The sequence below is a fragment of the Ornithorhynchus anatinus genome, chromosome 9, assembly GCF_004115215.2.
Source record: "Ornithorhynchus anatinus isolate Pmale09 chromosome 9, mOrnAna1.pri.v4, whole genome shotgun sequence".
Classification (NCBI taxonomy): Eukaryota; Metazoa; Chordata; class Mammalia; order Monotremata; family Ornithorhynchidae; genus Ornithorhynchus; species Ornithorhynchus anatinus.
Genome location: NC_041736.1, coordinates 13,678,520 through 13,698,580, shown reverse-complemented (window position 1 = coordinate 13,698,580; position 20,061 = coordinate 13,678,520). Strand labels below are relative to the sequence as shown.

At 41.5% G+C, this 20,061-nt stretch overlaps 1 protein-coding gene across 3 annotated transcripts in view; it reads right to left on the bottom strand.

Annotated features, from left to right (window-relative positions):
- Positions 1 to 12,766, bottom strand: part of CSRNP3 (cysteine and serine rich nuclear protein 3) — a 126,430-nt gene extending 113,664 nt beyond the window's left edge. Inside the window, exons 1-2 of one of the 3 annotated variants that reach the window (XM_039913105.1) lie at positions 12,660 to 12,766; positions 246 to 416 (exon numbers count right to left, since the gene is read on the bottom strand). The gene's annotated coding sequence lies outside the window, so the exon portion shown is untranslated. Of the gene's footprint in view, positions 1 to 245; positions 417 to 10,106; positions 10,315 to 10,641; positions 10,723 to 12,659 lie in introns of those variants that run through there. The other 2 variants (XM_039913106.1, XM_039913107.1) reach the window with 2 other exon arrangements.
- Between the last annotated feature and the right edge of the window lie 7,295 nt (positions 12,767 to 20,061).

Genomic DNA, 20,061 nt, shown 5'->3' with positions numbered 1-20,061 from the left:
ATGAGCCCCATGTGGGACAGGAACTGTATCCATCCTGATTAACTTGTATCTATCCCAGCACTCAGAAGAGGGTTTGGTACACAGTAAGCGCTTGAACACCATGATTATTATTATCATTAACTCCTATTCCATGAAAGTGCAGATATTAGTAAGTGACCAAAACAAAATACCGAGATTTCTCCCCACTAAATAATTTAGAGGATACACCGAAAATCTGGAGTTTTACGAGCAGTTTAAATACTTACGGGTAAAATGCTTAAAAGTGGGTGGACGTACGATTTCGCCGCTGCCTGTCCCGTCACCGCTAGAAACCTCATCGTCTAATTCCCACACCGAGGAGCAGGATAAGGCGCCGACAACTTCTTCAAACTTCCTCTTTAAAATTCCACTCATAGCTGCAACGCTGTCACATGTACCTGCATCAGGATCAGAAGCAACGAAGCATTGAAACATCTGACCGCTGACTGGGCAGCCAAGGTCTCTGAAGTCATTTATATGGGCTTTAAACATTTTGGTTTTTTTAAAATCGCATAAGCCAGGCTTCTATATCCACTCTAAATGGATTCTTATTTTTGATATTTCTATAATTGACTCAGATAGGAAATTCAGGAAGCAGTTTGCCTTATTTACCTCGAGCTATAAAAACAAAAGCTTTCTGGAAAGAATGGAAATTGGGCTATAGGATTAGAGCTGTACATAAGGAAAGAGAGACAGGTATTTTGAAATGCCAAAGCAGGAATCAAAGGTGTTGATTTGATTTGTTCTGTTCAAGTATGTGTTGTTGCTGACACGGGGCTCAATTCAGAGCAAAACAGATCATTCAGTTACTTGCAGTCATACTTACAGCGCATACAGATTAGAGCCCTTCGGGGAGATTGGGTTTTAGAGGTGCACAGGCACACTCTTTCCTAGGACTCTGTCCCCTAGAAATAAAGCATATCGCAGGGAATAACTGTGCCTTCAGAATTTCAATTCTTCATTGTGCTCTCAACAAAGGCCAAGAAGGCCACAGGGAACACCTATTTCTACCCATACTGGAGGGGGTCGTCTGCCAAGGAATGGATCTGTGCACCTCTTCAGCTTTGGCATTGAAATCCTAAAGGCTTCCGTTTGAAAAGAAATTCAAAACTGATACATTAAAAAGGAATAAAGTCCCCCAAAACTCGAAATCCTACCCCCTTATGAGGTGGTTGTTTTTTTTTTTTTTTTAATGAGGAGTACTATCTGATTTGGGAGGCAGGGGAATAGGAAGGAGAAAGTCTAATTTACCATTTTCTCCTTCTCCAAGACGTAGGCTTAATATCATAGATAGCACCAAAAGAGAGTCATTCATTTTAGAGAACAGGAGCATCAGCGGCATATTTTATTTGCCTCTGTCTCTGGTGTGTAGGAATGGAAAACAGTGAAAGAGGGGTTCCTCTGTAGGATTCCGCCAAGAATTTTGGTGTAGAGTCCAACGGCTCAAAAAATACATGCTGATGGAAATTCAAGCATCGGAATGCTTGGCTGTAGAACTGGAGCACATATCCAGTTTTATGCACTACTTCGGGCAATCAGTCAATCAATCGATATTTACTGGGTGCTTACTGTGTGCTTGGGAGAGTGCAATATAACAGAGTTGGAAGACACTTTCCCCGCCCACAAGGAACTCACAGTCTAGAGGGAAGAGGTTCTTAATAATTTCCTAGTTAATGAAGGAGGATCTGTGTACCTATGACAGGTGTGGTGGGAGTGCTGGACTGAAATCTGCCAGAAAGTCAGTGGCAGAGGAAAGAAAACATGAGTCGCTTACAACCAGTCTGACACCGCTATCAAAGAAAGCCGTGCTGACTCCCACACCCAAGGTCACGCATGTAAGTTGGCCTCGGTGACAAAGGTCTTTGAAGAGAAAAAGAATGTTGGGGTGAAAAGAGGCAGAAGGGGAATATTCACCCATTTTGTCTGTCTCCAAAAAAATAAACAAAACTCCTGTAGTAAGAGAAATAGATTCCCGTCTCCCTTACAGCCATTTTTTTTCTGCTGAAATTCAGCAGGGTTATAACACCGAATTTGCGATATTGCAATTATTTCCATGGCAACCGACTGCAATATCATAAACAAAGGATTGTGACTCGAGTGCAGGAGCAGCTGGATTGTGAAGGAGATTAAAGATTCTAGTCCCATTCAGATATCGCCAATAATAGGCGGGAAGGGAAAACAGTGACAGTCTAGGGGAAAAACACTTTTAGTATGATTGTCTTCCATTAAGCTTGCCCTTTCCACAAAAGCCCTCTTTAAAATGATGAAAATAACTCTGATCACTCTCAAAAATTCATTAAATATGGTCTTTGAAAGAATTCAACTGAAATAAAATATTTAAAAAATGGGGAAGTGTATACCACGCTCACAATCTTGGGATTCAGGAGAGGAAAGTGAGAACCCAGGCAAGACGACTGCTTTTTTTGGCAGATCAGTTTCCTCATCTGTAAAATGGAAATATCACTAGTGACCCTACTTCACTGCCTCTTGAGAAGTGACAAAATAATAAAACTTTCACAAGGTAGGTTCAAAGAGCAAGCCGCTAAAGGACAGCACTTAGGTTAAGGTTCTAAGCAATGCATACATATATGCCAAACTGAATAATCAACTATCAAATGCAAAAACCACAATTTGTAACCTATTTTCACCCAACTGCTGCTCAATTAGCAAGGGAGGTAAAAAAAGGTGAGAAATGGACCTGAGAGTCCAAAGGACCTGGGTTCTAACCCCTGCTCCGCCACTTGTCTGCTGTGTGACCTTGGGCCTGTCACTTAACTTCTCTGGGCCTCCGTTACCTCCCCTGTAAAATGGGGATTAAGATTGAGTCCCAACCTGATTTTGAACAGCGTGTAGCACATAGTAAGCATTTAACAAATACCATAAAAACGAAGTTATGCTGAAGCACAGAAATGGGAAATTACTGGTTCTGAAATGTCTTTAATTTTGTTATATCGTGTTGGGAAATGATTGCAACAAGATAAAATAATGGAAAACCTAGGAGCAGTTAAGAGGTCATACAGAGAAGGGGATTAATTGCTCATCCAGAGAAGCTCGGTGGTTTAATAATAATAATAATGTTGGTATTTGTTAAGTGCTTACTATGTGCAGAGCACTGTTCTAAGCGCTGGGGTAAACAGAGGGGAATCAGGTTGTCCCACGTGGGGCTCACAATCTTAATCCCCATTTTACAGATGAGGGAATTTAGGCACAGAGAAGTTAAGTGACTTGCCCACAGTCACACAGCTGACAAGTGGCAGAGCTGGGATTCGAACTCATGAGCCCTGACTCCAAAGCCCGTGCTCTTTCCACTGCGCCACACTGCTTCTCGTGGCCTGTTATCCAAGGTCTGTTGGGAAAAAATTCTAACTAGAACTAAAAGTCTCTCTCTTAACCCTGAACCTTCTTCCTCTGTGAAAAATGGGGATAAAATACCCACCCATTCCTCTCCTCCCCTTACACCTGAGTCCTTTGTGGGTCAGGGACTGTGTCTGATCTGTTTATAGGTTATCTATATCTCAGTGCGTAGCACAGTACTTGACACACAGTAAGCACTTAAATATCACTATTATTTCAACCATATCTCTTCCACCTTTACAGAGCATACCTGCAGTTTAACCTCACATGCTTTATTTCCAATCTCAAGGTCTGTTCCCCTGGTAACTTTAAAAGAATCTACAGATCTACAATTTAAATGGCTTCACAGTGCAGTTTAACATGAAGACCTCAGATACAAAATAAAAAAGCATTTACACTCTTAAAAAGAAAACAGTAATTCAACAGGAGGGAGGGCACAGCAGGCTCGTGTTTCTGTAATTTGGGTTCTGACACTTTTCACATATCTGACCTGGAAATCCTTCTCTGGCTCCTCCATAATAGTCTAGGGCCTCTTCAAAGAGAGACACTAAATGTGGGTTATTTTTGTCTAAAGATTCCCTTGCATTTCAACAAGGCTGTAAGCTTGTCAGCCAAACTCAACTGCATCCCTGAAAGACCCCCTATGGAACTGGGAAGGTACTTACAGATGGTTTAACCAAGAATATACATCATCCTATACGATGCCTTTCAAAGTTCATACATTGCCGAGTCGGGTGAAAATTAAACTAACGCTCTTTAAAACCTAGTCACACTCTGCAAGTGACACTGGTTAGGGTCTGCAGGAAAGACCAGAAGTAAGCAGAATTCTTACCTGTTTTCTCACCCACCAATAAGTGGTTCATTCAGTGAGAGCCACTCCTAGTGAAAAGGAAGAAACGTAGCCTGACTCTACCCCAGTGGATATAGAACCATATGTACCGGACGATTGGTTGCTGCTGTTTAAATCCTTTTATACCACCGAGCGCTTTAAATGGCTGAGGTTACCTAATCCTGTCTCCGCCTCTAGACTATAAACTCCCTGTGGGCAGGGCTGCCTGCTGCTGTTCAAATCCTTCTCATACCACTGAGCATCTTAAAATGGCTACCTAGTCCTGTCTCCCCTTCTAGACTCTGAGCTCATTGTGGGCAGGAATGTTATATTGCATTATATTATATTGTATTCTCCCAAGCGCTCAGTACCTGATGTACAGTGTTCTGCACACAGTCAGCTCTTAATAAAAACATTTGAAGGGATCATGTAAACTAACTCCATTGTACGGGAAGCAGCGTGGCTCAGTGGAAAGAGTCCGGGCTTGGGAGTCAGAGGTTACGGGTTCGAATCCCAGCTCTGCCGCTTGTCAGCTGTGTGACTGTGGGCAAGTCACTTCCCTTCTCTGTGCCTCAGTTACCTCAACTGTAAAATGGGGATTAAGACTGTGAGCCTCATGAGGGATGATCTGATTACCCTGTATCTACCCCAGCTGCTAGAACAGTGCTCTGCACATAGTAAGTGCTTAACAAATACCAACATTATTATTACTACTTTCTCTCATCAATGCCTAGTAAAGTGCTCTGCATACAGGAAAATTCATAAATGCAAGGTGCCATAAATACCACTGATTGATTGATTTGACTCCATATAGCCCAGTCCTTGTCTTACATTATCTCCCTTACAAGAATGAAGTCGTGACTGAAAATATCAAAGAAGCAGTCAATGACAATGCAGGTAGCATTAAGAGGGCTTAGTTGGGTTCTAATTTTAGAATCATAGAAGTGGGACTATTTTGATGATAAAAGATCGTTTAGTTCTTCCCCACAAAGGAAAATCAACACAGAAAGATACAGTAGCTGCCACTTCTTAAAGATCTCTATAGAAGACTATACCATCTGCCTTGATAATCACTGTCTACCTCTAGTGACTCAGTTTTATTTTAATGTCTAAACGAATCTCTCACTAACATTTAAATGCCTTCTCTTGTCCTTTTCCTAGCAGAAGTAAAAACCAGCTGCTCATCACTCTTCTCTAAAGACTCAAGTCCTCCCTCAGCTTCTCCTTTCCAAGTGAAATAAAACCAATTCCCTTAGACTGAATAGGTGAAGGCTTTTCCCAGTCAAAAATATAGTAATAAAATAATGGTGGTATTTGTTAAGCGCTTACTATCTATGAAACTCTGTTCTTAGCAGTGGGGCAGATACCAGGTTAACAGGTTGTCCCCACATGGGGCTCACAGTCTTAATCCCCATTTTACAGATGAGGTAAGAGGCACAGAGAAGTCAAGTGATTTGCCCAAAGTCACACAGCTGACATGTGGTGGAGCTGGGATTAGAACACATCATCTCTGACTCCTAAGCCCATGATCTTTCCACCATAAGAGGAATGAACTCTGCTCTTCTAGGTGCCTCAGGTTAAGGATTCGATCCCTCAAGTGCAGCTAAATCTAGCTCGACTCCAACGTCATGCAGACGGACTGCACACCCTCGTCACAAGGAAGAGGGAGAGCACCCCTTTCTGCAAGCCTCTGTTGCTCTTCCTTGAGTCTTTGCACTCATCTCTCTACCACTTCCAGTCTTGGACCTTCTCCTTTCTGGCTCGCTGCCCTTTCAGTGGAATGATGAGGTGAGAGTGCCCGCTCTTCAATGGTAGTCCTGGACCTTCTTGAGTCCCTCATTCATTCATCCAATCATTTATTGAGCTCTCACTGTGTGCAGAGCACTATACTAAACGCTTGGAAAGTATAATTCGGCAACAGATAGAGACAATCCCCACCAAACGTCGGGCTCACTGTCTTCCCTCACCAGCACAGTTGCAAATGATGCCATTCTCCCAACCAGAAATCTCTAATAGAGGGCTGGATGGCCCAGTGCCGCAATCACATTTATGATGTTCTTGGTACGGTACTCTAATAAAGCCCTCCACATTATTGAGCCCGAGAAGTGACCTCAGAAGACCCCATGCTGCATTTCAATGAATTACGACCTAGTTTATGTCTTTGAAACTACAATAGTCTTATCTCTTCCTGTCCCACTCAGGTAAAATTCACCCTTCCTCAGTATGATCTGTTGGAAAGAGCATGGATCTTGGGAATCAGAACATCTAATTCCAGTTCTGCTACTGGCCTACTGTGTTTGACCTTGGGCAATTAATAGTAACCGTGGCATTTAAGCGCTGATTACATGCCAGGCAGAATTCTAAGATACAAGATAATTGGGTTGGACACAGTTCCTGTCTCACACAGAGCTCACAGTCTCGTTCCCCATTTTACAGAATGAGGGAACTGAGGCACAGAAGTGACTTACCTAAGGTCACACAGCAGACAAACGGCAGAACCAGGATTACAAACCAGGTCCTCTCGACCCCCAGGCGCGTGCACTCTCTGCTAGGCCATGCTCACTTAACCTCACTGTGACTTCATTCCTTAATTTATAAAATGTGGATTTGAGCCTCTTAAGGGGCAGAGACCATTTGATCTATCTCTTAACTACCCCATTACTTAGCACAAAGTCAGTCCTTAATAAATATCATTATTATTGTTCTTCGGGTAATTTACCCTAGACTTTTCCCTATTAAAATTTACCCTGCTTTCATCATTCTACTTCGACTTGTCAAGGTGATTTGAGTTTTAAATCTAGCAACAGAGAACCAGACATCCTAAACAACGTGGTGTCACCAGCAAATTTAATGAGCACACTCTCCATTTCATTATCATAATCGCTAATGAAACGACCTGGAACCATTCCCGAAGGAACTCCCCTTGATGGGCCCCTTCCAAGGATGACACTGAAACCCAGACACCTGGAGTACAATCTGTCCACTCACCATACCATTTACACTAACGGTATTTCCAGGATTTCTTTAGAACTAGGTCATGAGGGGTCCCAGAAAGACCACCTCTATTTCTCCAGCTCCGTTCTTCAGGCATCACTGGTACCATGGACACAGACTTTTTGAGACATAATCGGAATAAGATCATTGACAAAAAACAGGCAGTAATAGTGTAATTACTTCACCAGGCTGGGTCAGAAATAACTAACAAAAATGACCATATAGCACTCTGTAAATAAATGATAATGCTGATGAAATTACAAAACTGTTTCACTGACAACTTTCTAAAGTTAGGAAACAAGCATGTTTCCCATATTAAAGAAATATTTAGTAACTATATCATATACTTTAGTAGTCAGTAAGTAACAATAAATGTGGCATTGTTATTGGCTAAAATTGAAAAATTGGGCCACCGGAAAATATTTTTCTGGTTTGGAAGTCATCTCTTACTAAAGAGCTCATTCATTATCAGTCATCAGTTTGACTATAACAGTAAATTCAGTGTGACAAAATAATGGTGTTTTCCCAATGACACTGTCAGCTCTTTAAAGTTTCTAAGATTGTAAAATAAATTAGAATATTTGTTAAGCACTTACTATGTAAGGTCATTGGGGGGCAGGGAACATGCCTAATTCTGTTGTATTGTACTTTCCCAAGTGCTTAGTACAGTGCTCTGCACATAGTAAGCACTCAAATACCATTAATTGGTTGACAGGTGTAAAGCACTGTATAAGCACTGAAGTCAATAGAAGAGAGTCAGGTCAGCCACACTCCCTGTCCCACATGGGCCTGACCATTTAGGAGTAAGGGAGAAAATATCATTTATCCCTATTTTACCAATGAAAAAAATGAAGCACCAAGAAGTTAGGTGACTTGTCCAAGGGCATTCGGCTGGCAGAAAGTGAAGCCAGTATTAAAATCCAGGTCCTGTGACTCTCAGGCCTGTGCTTTTCCCATTAACCCACGCTGCTTCCACAGATTGACCGACTGATTGAATGGTAGATTGAGAAGAATGGAAGGGCATTCCTTTGTTCTCCTTTTATTGATGGTGTTTCCTCACCACCATGCTCTCACCTTGCAAACTGCACATTTAATTGTTTGCGCCAATCATAATTCTACAGCCCCTTTAGAAAGGAAACTCTGCTGAATATCAACTCTTTTCAGCTCTGACCATGTGACTTGAGAGGATATTAACTAGATCTCACAAAAAACAGCGTTGGGGTTTCTAGTAATGTTAGAGCCCTTCCCAAGTATTACAAGCCAGGATCAATAAGATCATCAGGACCTTGAACACCACTGGCTCATAAGTCTCACTAGGGCTGACCATCTTTCCCTGACTTGAAATATGTATTTAACTCCCCTGTTACTCCCTAATTCCATTGAGAGTTACTCAAGCAGTTACACATGGAGAAGTCTGACAAAACCGCCCTTCGGTCACATAACTAGCCATTCCCAATGTCACGTCCAAGGCATTTCCCCAAGAAACACAAAAGTCACCTATCATTCTAGAACTCATCACTTCCCACCATTTCCAACAAAGGACAGGTAGCATGACAAACGGGCACAGAAGTAGTGACCTCATGATGCTATACAGAACAGAATTAAATCTTTCATTTTTCCTACATGCATCTTGTGACAGTGAACAGGGCCACCTAAAGCTCACCTACAAACCTGATAAGCTAGTATTAACAAAGAAGCATAAAGCAGTAATTACACAGTGGTGAAAGACTACTTTTAAGTTGTCTGCCTTTTAGAGCTATTACTCTTCAAATAATTACTTCCAGGAATTTGAAAATGCCCAAGACAGGTAGCACACTGCCAGTAGACCTCATATTAAACCTATCTGGATTATGGACATAATCCATTCACTTCACTGTGTGTCTCCCCTTTAATATTCTCTTAAGGTATAAGTTACCAAACTATTTGCCCACGTTCATTACATTAAAACTGAGATTTCATAACTTCAAAAATTTTAAAGATGCTATATTGATAAACAAAATGAATATATTGAACTCCTATTTGTAATTTAATGTCTGTCTTCCCCCATAGACTCTCAACTCCTTGTGGGCAGGGATTGAGTCTACCAACTCTATTATATCCTATGTTCCCAAGCATTTAGTATGGCACTCTGCACAAATTGAGTGCTCCATAAATATCATTGATTATTTGACAAAATCTCTAAGTTACATATGTAATTCATGTAATTATTTAGTGGTAGTATCGCTAATAAGCCGTGATACTATGAAAATAAAGGATTCGTTTTTGTGTATCAAATCACCAAACTGAAAGAGTTTATGGATTGTATTTTCAAGAAGTGGGAAAAGATATTTAGGATGCTAGTTGTCAGAGTAAGGTCAAGTTCAATGGAAAAACTGTCACTTTCTTCATCACCTAGTTTAGGGGAAGACAGCTTTTTTGGACAACAGTTCTCAAAAATAATGAAAATATGATGAAATGTAGTTTAATAGTATCGACTAAAATAATCATAACTTGTGATTTTTACAAAATAAAAACACAATTTTTCAATGCATTTGAAAATATATTCCTTCTTATATTTGTGATTCCAACTTAATCTCAGTACAATGATGAAATTCAATGATATCCTATGGCAGAACACACACACAATATTTGATTTGATATCAAGGAGCTTGCAAAAGCAAAGAAATGCTTTTCTATTAATGAAAATTAATTAGCAATGACCGGATTCAGACAAAATTTCAACTACTTTGGAACAGGATCAGGGTTGAAAAATACATCTTCCCAAACATTTGCCCAAAGGTAATTTTAAACTGAAAATAAATGGTAGGCTCCCATTAAAAAGCTTCCCTTAATATCTTCCAAGCATTTAATCCCTCCCCCCCCCCCAAAAAATGGAAGATGGTAGTTTACTCTTCAAAGAGATGTCACGTACCTCTTCCACTCATCCACATTTCAGCCTTCTTCTGGCCAGGAACCTAATCGAGGATGATCCTCCCTCCAACCTTTTCCCCAGTGCATATGAATACATTCTCTATTTCTTCTCCCAATAGGCTACCATAAGAGCTATCACACATTTCACATTTCCACCAGGTTTGCACTGATCAACCAGAAACGGAGTATGCTGCAAGAAAATGGGCAGATCTGCAGTCCACCCTGAAATATATAAACCATTAAGGAAATAATAAAAACTAATAATATAGCCTACTTTTATTCACTATCTTTCCCATAGCAATTATTAAAAGGAAGATATTTTTAGGCGAAGAATGCAAGATGCAACTGCAGCGGTCCGTTTCCAAGGATACGGAATAATTTAAAAACATGTGGAACTCCGCTCTCTAATTTTCATCAACTCCCCTTCATCCCTGGAGGTAGCCGTTGTCAGGACTTAATTCTAAAAGCTGTAACTATATGGATAAAGAATATTTTAAGAATCGATCTTTATAAGTAGTCAAGCTGTACTTACGTACCACTGAACTGTGACCCGGGCACTAGTATTTTTATGATTTCAAGAAGCATATTTCATATTCAATCTCCAGGAAACCGTAATTGGAAGAGCTGCAAAAATCGAGGTATTTAAATGATTTGGAAACAAGATTAAGATATTTTATCCTACCAGATCAATAGGTATCACTTTATACAAGTTTTAATTTAGTGTGTAAAAATTACTTTTAAGAATGCCTAATAAATTAAGAACTGTCTCCCACTTAGTACTTTTTTCCCTATTTTGCCTTAGCCTCTCTTTCATTGGTTTAATTAATGAATGCAAAAAAAAAGTTGATGTAATTGAAATTTGGTTTAAGTTTACTTCCACCTTATTACCGTCTGTAACTTAGATTTAATGACAGGGATTTTTAATCAGTCCCGAAAGGAATTCATTTTAAAATATAAAAAGCGGACAAATGAAGCTACTAAGCCCTTTCAAAGGGAAAAAAAAATGGGTTTTCCTAAGAGATGTATGTGGGCTGTATTAACGTGTATTTGGTACTCTTCAGTAAAAATCAAAGAAGGCCCATTTAGCAGGTTTACATTTTGAAACCAGTCTTTTTCATGCAACTACCTCTATGGATTATCAGCTGCATCTAGAACGATATAAATATTGAGAGAGCGCATCCTAGCCTGTTCTCATTCAATTAACTATGGTAAACCTTGAATCTGATTTTTAGGGCGGTATTAGCTTGCAGACATCACCCGCAAAGGATGGGTATACACACACAAACCCACATATATATATATATATATATGTATATATATATATATATATACACACACACACACACACAAACATATAATAATGTTGGTATTTGCTAAGCGTTTACTATGTGCCAAGCACTGTTCTAAGCGCTGGGGTAGATACGAGGTAATCACGTTGTCCCATGTAGGGCTCTCAATCTTCATCCCTATTTTACAGATGAGGTAATTGAGGCACAGAGAAGTTAAGTGACTTTCCCAAGGTCACACAGCTGACATGTACATATGTGTGTGTGTGTGTGTGTATATCTCTCTACTTTGTAGCACTGGCTAATTTCCCCTTTATTGATGAGAAGCAGCATGGCTCACTGGAAAGAGCACGGGCTTTGGAGTCAGAGGTCATGGGTTCGAACCCCGGCTCTACCACTTGTCAGCTGTGTGACTTTGGGCAAGTCACTTAACTTCTCGGTGCCTCAGTTCCCTCATCTGTAAAATGGGGATTAAGACTGTGAGCCCCACGTGGGACAACCTGATTCCCCTGTGTCTACCCCAGCGCTTAGAACAGTGCTCGGCACATAGCAAGCGCTTAACAAATACCAACATTATTATTATTATGATGATGATGATAGCCGACGAAGTAGATCAGTTAAAACGGGGTTTAAAAGAAAAACACAATACTGGATCCTCAAAAGACTTGGGAAGCATTTGAGAGGCGAACGCACCTGCCTGTTGCCCAGCACGAGAGACAATTAGGAAGCGGCTGCAGCTGTTCGATGCCACCGACCCCCAAAACACAAAACACACAGACACACACACACACACAGAGTCAAAACAGTCGCACACAGTAAACGGCTCCCCAGAAACATCATTCCCCCAATTCCCACCCCTCCAACCGGCGAAAACCACCTCCCCCGCCCCAATTCATGGGCCCATCCCACCACGAGTCCCTTACAATGGGCTCAGTCCATTCTCTCCAAACCCTTGGCAGGGATGGGGATTTCCCCCTGTGGGCCGGCTACCTCTGGGCCTCGGGCTTCCTCTGGAGGGATCCCCAAGCAATCCCCACCACCCCCCCAAAATGGGTTGTGGGCGGGGGTCATCGGCTTAAAAAGTTGGCCCCTCGCAGCGGCCGGGCGGCTGCACCCATCGGCTTCGCTCGGAGCCGAGGTCCCTAACGCAGGGCGGATTTCGCAAAGGTCGGCGGGGTGGCTTTCGCCTTTGGAAATGGGGCTCGATTGCGAAGCGGAAAGCCTGTCCAGAGAAGGATTTTTTTTTTTTAATGTTTTCCCCGTTTTACCTGCGAAAATCGGGCTGCTCTAGTTGAGCCTGGTCAGCGCCGACAGGAGCGTTTACTCCTCCCTAGGCCCTCCTCCTCCTCCTCGTGCTCCTCCTCCTGTTGCTCCTCCTAATAATCCTCCTCCTCTCGTTCCTCCTCCTGCTGCTGCTTCTAATAATCCTCCTCCTTCTCCTGCCCCTTCTAATAATCCTCCTCCTCTTGCTCCTCCTCCTGCTGCTGCTTCTAATAATGCTTCTCCTCTTGCTCCTCCTCCTTCTCCTGCTCCTCCTTCTAATAATCTTCCCTCCTCCTCCTGCTGTTGCTCCTCCTAATAATCCTCCTCCTCTTGCTTCTCCTCCTTCTAATAATCCTCCTCCTCTTGCTTCTCCTCCTTCTAATAATCCTTCTCCTCTTGCTCCTCCTCCTAATAATGCTCCTCCTCCTCCTCCTCCTCCTAATAATCCTCCTCCTCTTGCTAATCCTCCTCCTCCTAATAATCCCCCTCCTCCTGCTGCTCGGGTACCTTCCTCCCTCCCGGCCGGCCAATAACAAAGGGGGCCACTCGCCATCCTCGTGCTCCCCTCCCACCTCCGCTTCAGTTCCCGGACAAATCCGTGCGCCTCTGGCACAGGGAGAAAAAAACCCAAACAAACAGGGGGGATAAAAACAAAGAATGAGACGAAAGCAGAGGAGAAACCGAAAACCAGGGAAAAAATCCCATTTCCCACAGGCCCCAGACTAATTAGAGAGATCTGCATCCATTCAATCGGATTCACTGAGCGCTTACTGTGTGCAAAGCACTGTATTAAGCGCTTGGGAGATGACCCTGGAGCAACAAATCCCCTGCCCAAAACGAGTTTATAATCCCAGCTCTGCCGTTCGTCAGCTGTGTGACTGTGGGCAAGTCACTTCACTTCTCTGTGCCTCGGTTACCTCATCTGTAAAATGGGGATTAACTGTGAGCCTCACGTGGGACAACCTGAATACCCTGTTATCTACCCCAGCGCTTAGAACAGTGCTCTGCACATAGTAAGCGCTTAACGAAAATACCGACCTTATTATTATAACCCAGAGGGGGAGAGAGACGTTAACCCCGTCTCCACCACTTGTCTGCTGGGTGACCTTGGGCAAGTCACTTTACTTCTCTGTGCCTCAGTGACCTCATCTGTAAAATGGGGATTTTACATGGGCGAGGGACTGGGTTCAATTCGATCCCCTTGTATCTTCCCCCAGCGCTTAGTACAGTGCCTGCCACACAGTAAGCATTTAACACAATAATTATTAAAAATAGAAACAAATAAATTACAAATATGTACATGAGTTCTGTGAGGCTGGGGTGGGGTGGTGGATAAAGGGAGCACCCCTGACCATTCAGAATTAAAAGGACCCACTGGTGAAGTTAATCAAATGTGGCAATTTTACTGTATGTAATAAGAATAATAATAATAATGATATTTGTTAAGCGCTTACTTTGTGCCAGACACTGTTCTAAGCGCTGGGGTAAACTGAAGGAAATCAAGTTGGACACAGTCCTGTCCCACATGGAGCTCACATCCTTCAGCTCCCCCTCACCTCAAATGAAACAAAGCCAGAGCACACCCAGAACTGAAAATAAGTAAAACACTCAATTTGTTCTGTTTTTCTCAGCATGAATTCTGGGGACTTATTGTATACTTGGATTAAGCTGATCATAAGACCAAATGCTTTGCAAAACCGAATGTATTCTTTCTGCATAGAAATAGAAGTGATGTGAAATGATTTCAAAGTTTCAAAATAGACGGTTCTTACCATTTGCATTATGCAGTCCCACTTGGCAAAGTTCCATTTTAGATACATGTTAGAACCAAACTAAGCTCCATCGTATTTTTTAATGTGATCAGAACATTCAGATTGAGCAGTGCAAAGATGGAATGACATTTTTCGTGTCGTTGCCTTTAGACATTAGTATTAGCATATTTTTGGAATGTAGGCTTGATTCCATGTTCATAAATAATGAAATCGACCAATTAAAGATAAACACAAATAGCTAATTTGTTGCCTCGGGTCATGTGACTGCCACACTTGTTTAAAAAACACCAACATTTAGTCAAATAAATACCAAGCTAAACCCAAAACCATTCGAACATTTAAAAATACAGAAAATGAACTCTGACCGAGAGAGGCGCATCTTGTTAGGTCACAGGAAGACAGCCAGGTAAATTAGATCTGCCTGAAAGAATTCAGGCTGAGCAACTTAAATAGTTTTAATAAGAATATGGTCTAAAGCCCTAGTATTTTGTTTCTTTAGACTGCTGATGCTCACATGTAGCATAACTGCAACACTGGTAAAATGCTGAAGTAAATAAGAAATTGTGGGTTGGATAAAAAAAATTCTGTTGGCCCTGAAGAGAAGGGGAGATAAGAGGTGGAAGGAGAAAGGATTGGTGTTGGGAAAGAGAGATGTCAGAAAGAGAGGGGAGTGGCGCTGAAGAGGAATAAACAAAAAGAGAAAAGGAGACTAGGGAAGGAGAAAATGAGAACATGATGATACTAGGTTAGGTTGTCCCACCCAGTGACTTCTAGCGCTCCTCACTGATTTCATTCCCCTGGTTGAGAAAACCTAAGCAGCAGGATGTAGTATAATAGAGCACCGGCCTGGGAGTCAGAAGGTCTTGGATTCTAATTGCGCTTCCACCACGTGTCTGCTGTGTGTCCTTGGGCAAGTCATTTCACTTCTCTGAACTCAGTTCCCACATCAGTAAAATGGGGATTGTGACTGAGCACCCCATGTAGGACAGGGACTGTGTACAACCCAATTTGCTTGTAACCACTCCAGTGCTTAGTAAAGTGACTGGCACATAATAAGCACTGAACACATACCACAATTATTATTATTATTATTAAAACAACTGTCCGAATATTCCACAAATATTTAACTCTAAAACTTGACAAGACTTTCTGCTGTTGAAGCAAACTTGATGAGTAACATTTTAGAGGTACAAAAATGTAACTCTAAATTGAAAAATGGAAAATGTTCTTGGTCTCCCTTAGATTAATCGAATATATCAATCTAGGATATTAAAAACCAAGAACACAAGCTTCACACAAAGCTCAGAATACATCCCTAAAGGAAAGAACAGAAATGTCCTCAAGTGTATGATTCTGAAATATCACCTTGTTCTATGTGGCCTGACAAGATCTGAGTCAAGAATACTCTGAGGTGACAATAAGCAATATTGAAATAATAACGGCCAACTCTTTAGTGGAAATCTTTTTTTTTTTTGTACTGACAGTGGCTGAGAGAGACCAACGAACACTAAGATGTGCAAAACTACCCTAGCATCGCTGCGGTTGTCTTGGTCCGACATTAGCGCCAGGAAGTTGAAAGGACTGATGTTTTTACTGAGTGGTAAAGATTACAGAGGCAGACTCTACTAAGAGTGGAATCTGGCTCACCCCCAAACATCGCATTACCCTTGAATAGAAAATTGATCAGATGACATATGGTGATAACATCTGCCACCCATAGATAAGCCTCAGCACCGTGTGGTTGGTAATGGAAGTGATAATGAGGGTAGAGAATGTAATGACCTTACATTGAGGAAAGTTACAGAAACCTAAATAAAAGGAATCATTTAATGGCTGCCATCAGAAATACACATTCTCGGTTTTAGTAGCGGTCCAATGGATGATGACAAAAATGAAGCGTGCTTTGTCACTTAATTATACTCAATGGCATTCCAAGGGAATTACCTTCTCCACAGATAGTACAAAGACAATACCACAATAGCAGCAGCCTGGCATTTTTTAAAATTATTATTTGGGAAATCCCAGGAAGAAATCAGTCCTACCCCTTTATTCATCAATGAATATTTTCAATCAAAAGTATTGAGCATTTTACAGTGTGTCAAGCCCTCTACACCAGTTTTCCTTAGACTAAGGTTTGCATTCTTACAAAATCTTGCATTAAGGAAAACTCAAGCGGTTGTATCCACCCATTCCATTCCTATGCCTTTAATCATACAACGAGCAGTAGCCAACATTTATTAATTACCTAAAAATATTCTATCTATCCAAAGCAGAGTGGAAACATGCATTGACAACCAATCATTAATATTGACTGAGCCCTAATAGGTGCAGAGCACTGTACTAAGTGCTTGGAAGGGCATGGTGGAATTAGTAGACATGATTCATAGACAGAACTGAAAATGCTAAATTCAAAGCAGTGTAGCGAAGTGGAAAGAATATAGGAGTAGAAGTTAATAGACCAGGATTCTAATCCTGCCTCTATTACTTGCCTGCAGTGTGAACTTGAGTAAATCACTTAATCTCTCAATGCCTGTTTTCTCATCTGCAAAAAGGAGATGAAATTCCCAAGTGGGACAGGTCCCAGTCCCATCTGTAAATATCATGTCCACATCAGTGCTTAGTACAGTGCTTAATACCACAATTATTAGTAGTATTATTTTGAAAAGTACACCAGAAACAAAAAACATGTTTGTTGCCCTAAGGGGTAGGGGAAACTGGCAAACATAAACTATTAACAAATAATAATGATGATGGTATTTGTTAAGCACTTTTTATGTGCCAAGCACCGAACTGTGTGCTGAGGCAGATACGAGACAATCGGGCCCCACATGGGGCTCACAGTCTAAGTAGGAGGGAGAACAGGTATTGAATGCCCACTTTGCAGATGAGGAAAATGAGGCCCAGAGAAGTGAAGTGGCCTGCCCAAGATAACCTTGCAGAAAAGTGGCAGAGCCGGGATTAGAACTCTACCTTCTGATTCCCAGGCCCATGCTCTTTCCACTAGCCCACACTGCTTCCAGTGGGAGCAGCAGAAAGAACAAACACGGTGTAGTGGATAGAGTAGGAGCCCGGGAGTCAGAAGATCATGAGTTCTAATCCCGGTTCTTCCACTCGTCTGCTTATTATTATCATTAAGGATATAACAGGAAGGATATTATGTGAGCAAAAAATGACTGAATAAGTAATTGACTATCAAATGTGCATAAAAGATTAATGCAAATGCTAAGGGTATTTCTTGGATACTGGGAATTGATCGGAGGAGCTGCTTGAAAAGAGATGGGATTTTAGAAGGGTTTTGAAGATAGGGAGAGATGTGGTCTGGCAGAATTGAAGGACAGAGTTGCAGAGATGGAATAGTGTGAGAAGGATGATTGAGGCAGGAAATTTGCAAGCAAAGTATAGAGAGAAACTGAGTTTGGGAGAAGAGTAAATTCTAAACTGGTGAGTAGTGGGTGAGCTGATATGTAAAACAGAGAAAGCTGATGGAGAGTCTTAAAGCCAGTGGTAAGGTGGTTCTGCTTGATATTGAAAACTGTAGTTCATACGGTTAGATGACCAAACTACATCCTGGTCAATCAGCAGTATGTCTTTTTATGTGTTCGTTATGAAATTACTATGTGCCAGGCACTGTACTTATCACTGGGGTAGATACAAGCTAATCGGGTTGGACATAGTCCCTGTCCCACATGGGACTCCCAGTCTTAATCCCCGTTTTGAAGATGAGGTAACTGAGGCCCAGAGAAGTTAAGAGACTTGCCTAAGGTCACACAGCATAAAAGTGGCAGAGCGGAATTAGAACCCAGGTTCTTCTGACTCCCAGGCTTGTGCTCTACCCACTAGGCTATGCTGTTTCTCCATCTCGGTGGTAGCATAGTCTTTTCAAAACCTCACCCATGTCTAATGACTGAACACTGAGCTGATGACCCCTGTCCACCACTATGCCAAATCATTTGATCTGTAAACAAGTGCTCTGCGGTGAGTAGAAATGGAGTAGCTTTAACTGAGTAATATTGTAATCCCAGCTCCACCACTGACCTGATCTGTATAACTCTGGGCAGGTCATTTAATCTTTCTGTGTCTCAGTTCTCTCATCTGCATAATGGGAACTCAATACTCTTCTCCCTCCTATATAGACCGTGAACTCTATGTGGGACCTGATTATCTTGTATCTACCTCAGCTCTTGGTGTAGTGTGGACACAAAGTAAGTGTTAAACAAATGCCACAAATAGTGTGATAACATTCTTCCTATCATTTAAGGTAAATGAACAAAGGTTGCAAATGAAAAACAAAAACAAAGACCTATTTATAAAAACAGCCAAATGAAGGTTCACAGGTTATCTATCACTCTTCACACAACTAATAAATGCACTTAAATGTTAAACATCAACTGAAATAGAAATCTCTGGGCTTATTTTTGCATTGTTCCTGGAGAGAATAAAATAAATCTCTGAAACAATACAGGAAGAGCACAATATGCTGGATTTCTGTACCAAGATAAAACAAGTGCATCCTATGGAATATCGTGAGTTTTTGCTAAATACATCAGTTCTACACAGAAATTAAATTGCATAGAGCCCGGGCTTGGGAGTCGGAGGTCATGAGTTTGAATCCCGGCTCTGCCACCTGTCAGCTGTGTGACTGTGGGCAAGTCACTTCACTTCTCTGTGCCTCAGTTACCTCATCTGTAAAATGGGGATTAACTGTGAGCCTCACGTGGGACAACCTGATTACCCTGTATCTACCCCGGCGCTTAGAACAGTGCTCTGCACATAGTAAGCGCTTAACAAATACCAACATTATTATTATTATTATAGAAAGCACCAAAGTGAAGAGTCCTATGAAACTTTGAGCAGCTGAAGTTCATGATGTTCCAGGTGCATTTCTCCTTGTAAAACTACCAAAAAGAACAGGCTTTACAGCGTTGTTCTTGTAAATGTTTAAAAAGTTGCGCTAACCCCAAGATAATGCTCTCTTTGGAGGAGTTTCAACAAGAGCAAGGTTACCACCTGCCTAAGTGAAAGTTTTTCTTAAAAAAACAAAACAAAACAAACCCCTTTTCACCGTGGTCTCTCGAAGAGCAGGTTCAAGGACAAGCCCCAAAGCTCTGGAGATCCCTTAATTGACTGCTAACAGCCCTCCACAGGTGGGTAATTGAAAGACTGATTGAAGTTTTATCCATTCTTGCCATTTAGGCTGTAGTACTCTCCTTAGCCTTCCCTTCCCCCTCCCCTCTCTCTTTAGAACACTAACTGCATTAAACTTTTAAGTTTTTTGACCTTGGGTCACGACCAATGTGTCTAAGGAGGCAGTCAAATGGGGTGGGGGGCGGATCTGTGCCTGGGAAAAAAGTCTCTGCAGGGATATCACATTTCCCAGGAGAGGTTCATTCACTATAATACGTTTAGTTAACTAACACAAGGGATTAAAAGTACTCTCAGACATCCGTTTAAAATACTAGGATCTGTAGTCCAGGGATCTTCATATGCAGATCTTTAACTCAAAAAGAATTTGATTTACAAGGGACAATATTTAAAGCTGTCTGAACCCCCAACAATATATTGTGGATTTCAGCCATTGTTCTTCACCTACAAGAAGTCTATTTCCCCATACTAAAACAAATTTAGAGTCCCGTAA